This window comes from Gossypium arboreum, chromosome 12, assembly GCF_025698485.1.
Source record: "Gossypium arboreum isolate Shixiya-1 chromosome 12, ASM2569848v2, whole genome shotgun sequence".
Classification (NCBI taxonomy): domain Eukaryota; kingdom Viridiplantae; phylum Streptophyta; class Magnoliopsida; order Malvales; family Malvaceae; genus Gossypium; species Gossypium arboreum.
In genome coordinates, this window is record NC_069081.1 from 111,105,268 (window position 1) to 111,109,078 (window position 3,811).

Sequence of the window (3,811 nt, forward strand, 5' to 3'; positions counted from 1 at the left end):
ATAATTTTTATTTTTTTAAAAATGTATTATAAGCATTGCATTTTATATTAAAATTTATTAATAAAAAATAATTAATAATATTTTTATGTTGAATTAGAAGTTCAAATAAATTTTAAAAACATTAATTTAATATAAAAAATTTAATATTATAATTATATATGTATCGTATAAAACTAATAATTATTAAAATCTATAAAATTAAACTTTAATGATAATATAATAATATATTATAAAACTATTATAGGAATCAAATCGATTACTTAACCTTGCCTTAAATCGATATACTAAATTTGTATACTATTAATACATAAAATAATAACATAATATAATGTATTAGTATTAACAATGCATAGAATAATGTTATAATATATAACTATTACTTAAAATATTAATACATATATAACTATTATTATAATATAGATTATAATAAAATGTATAGTTTCAGGGGCGTAGCCAAGGGGGGGCTGGCATGGACCCAACCCCCCTAAAATGGAAAATTTTATTTTAGGCCCTTGAAATTTTTTAAAAATTTTAAATTAGTAAAGGTAAAATTACACTTTGCCCCCCCCTAAAATTATAAAAATTCAATTTAATCCTTTACAAATTATAAAAATATAAACTATAAAAAATTAAAATTTCATCCGGCCCTCCCTAAAAAAATTTTCTGGCTTAGCCCCTGTATAGTTTACATGATACTATAATGTTTGATCATTGATGCATGTATAAACCATTTATATATTACACACTACATGGAATGATATAGCATTATACAATATAGTAGGAGAGCTAACTTTCAAATATGCTAAAAGTATAAAGACTTAGAATATATTTCAACCAGGCTAATAATAAACAATAATATATAATAATTAATATATAATGCACTACTATTAATATAATTATTATATTATAGAATATAATAAAATATATAGTATTACACGCACTAGTAAAGCCAAAAAAAGGAATTTTGGGGGCAAAATTAAATTATATATTTTACGGTAGTAAAACTATAATTTCACCGTTTTAATAGTCTATATCTTTATCATTTTTAAAAGATTAAATCATTTTTTTTTATCATTTTGGGGGGACAAAGTGCAATTTTACTAATACTGTAACAACTCGAAATTTACGGTTATTAGAAAGTGTATTTTTGGGTCTCCGTTTTTGACGAGCAGATTCGTAAATATTTACGAAGTTAGTTGTGTGATTAATTAGGTTTTGGCTAGGTGAATTAGCTTAAATTATGGATAATTAGGTATAAGGACTAGATTAAATATAGGAAAAAAGTTGAATTATAGAATGGAAAAAGTCAAGGGACTAAATAAGAAATTAAACCTAAAATTTTACAAGGTATAGGCAATGACATGTGTGGTATTTATGTACATATACTTATATAAATTATATACATTACTTATTATTTAAGAATTATTATTATATTATATTATATTATATTATATTATATTATATTATATTATATTATATTATATTATATTATATTATATTAAAACGTAAAGTAAATAAACAAAAGAATAGAATAAATGAAAAGAAAGGATAAATAGAATAGAAGAAAACAAAACAGGGGAAAAAGAAAAGAAAGGAAGGAAGGAAGGAAAATTTAGGGTTTTAAGGTTTAAAGTGTGATTGGTAAGTCAATTTAATCCATTTTCTTGTGATTTTGATGTAATATCTTGATTTTGGGCCTAGTCAGAATAGTGGTTTCGTGACCACAAAATCCGAGATAGAAATAATTATTTTATGATTATTTTTAGGTCTATTATATGATTGCATGATTGTGTGAAAATTTCGTGAAGAAATTTTATGCATAAAGTGCTTAAATTGAAATTAGGGACTAAATCAAATAATTTGTAAAATTTGCATTCTAGAAGTTTCTAGTATGAAATTGTTTTGAAATATTAATTAGGAGGTCTTAAATAGCAATTTTACCAATTTCTAAGTCTATGGACAAAAATTGGACATGGATGGAATTTTTGGAAAGTTTAGTAGTAAGGGCATTTTGGTCATTTAGGGGTAAAATGAATTAAAATACAAAATTAAAAGCCAATTTTGCTCATCTTCAACCCCATAGCCGAATATAGCAAGGAGAAACCATGGCTAGGGTTTTTCAAGCTTCCAAGCTTGATTGTAAGTCCGTTCTAGCATCGTTTTTAATGATTTTTACATTTTTGGAGTCCCGGTAACTTGATTTAGCTTATTCTAGCAGTAATTTAACCTAGATTTTATATTTGGAAAAATACCCATAGGTGAAATTTGTGTATTTGGTGTTTTATGATAGAATATGAGGTTTTAAATTATGTTAGACAACTTGTGCTACTCGGTTTTAAGTGAAAACGAGCAAAAGGGCTTAATCGGTAAAAATACCTAATAGTTATAAGTACATGTTAGAGTGAGAATTTGATGTTTCTATAGAAGGAAAAAATGATCAGCATGTCATAAAACATAAGAAAATAGGCTGAAGTTTAATTTACGAGCTTTGGGGAAAAAGTGTAAATATGCAAAAGTTTAGGGGAAAAACTGTAATTTTTCCAAAATATGATTTTGGGTCAATTTAAATAATGTGAGTCCTAATTAGACTATATTTTAAATGATAGAGCAAGAATAACTAAAATTCGGGCTAAAATGGGGAAAATACCAAGTTGTGGACGAAATGGTAAAAGTAGCCATTTTCGCATACGAGGTAAGTTCATGTGTAAATGTAGTAACATAATTGTCATTTTAATCAATTTAATGTTGTTTATATGATATGATGCTGATTATTATCATAAAATTTTATGCTTTGTGGTTATTGTTGAATAATATGTAATTATGTGAATTACTTGATGAGTATGAACTATCACCAAAGTATCAATTTCGATATTCCGTGGAAGATGGCAAAGATGTGTGATCGAGGAAAACGCCCGTTTGAACCTTAGGAATAGATTAGGATACAAGTGACATGTCACTAGGATATTTGGGCATCCGAACTCGTTGAGTTGAGTCCGAGTTCACTTATGGATGTGAATGTCCGAACTCGTTAAGTTGAGTCCGAGTTCGAGAGATGTAACTAGGCATCCGAGCTCGTTGAGTTGAGTCCGAGTTCACTTATGGATGCGAATGTCCGAACTCGTTGAGTTGAGTCCGAGTTCGAGAGATGTAACTAGGCATCCGAGCTCGTTGAGTTGAGTCCGAGTTCACTTGTGGATGCGAACGCCCGAGCTCGTTGAGTTGAGTCCGAGTTCGCTTATGGGCGGGTTACATGGTAGCTTGGCTACATATGTGGCACTTATGTGCAAACTTTCCATGTATCCGAATTGTATTCCGATGTGTTCAACGGGTAAAGTTCTACTCAAATGGAGGAATACTAGAGATGAAAGGGACGTATTGGTGAGTGTTGTGAAATGGATACTTTGAACAGGTATGTACTTAACCCTCAGGTTGAAAAATCGATATAACAATAATATGGTAAGATGATAAATGAAAATATGATATGAATGTCTTGGTGATGATTATGCAAATGATGTTTTATGTTTGCTTATATGGTTATGTTACTTGCTATTTGCATGTGAACTTACTAAGCATTTATGCTTACTCCATCCTTTTCATTCCTTGTAGTTTTGACAAGCCAACTCGGAAATCGGGAACGGTCGGAGGTTCGCTCACACTATCTGTATACCATCTTGGCATAATGGCTTGTATATTTTGAGTATGGCATGTATAGCATTATAATCATTTTGTATATATGGTCTTATGATATGGTTATTGAGTGGTATGGAAATGCTTGGTAATGATTAGCCATTGGAATGGCTAATCATGATCA

The 3,811-nt window shown here is 28.7% G+C and overlaps 1 long non-coding RNA gene across 1 annotated transcript; it reads left to right on the forward strand.

Annotated features, from left to right (window-relative positions):
• The first annotated feature begins 2,067 nt into the window (after window positions 1–2,067).
• LOC128285301 (uncharacterized) lies at window positions 2,068–3,811 on the forward strand. The gene is made up of 2 exons (XR_008275776.1): window positions 2,068–2,191; window positions 3,607–3,811. It is a non-coding gene; the product is annotated as an uncharacterized LOC128285301 (long non-coding RNA).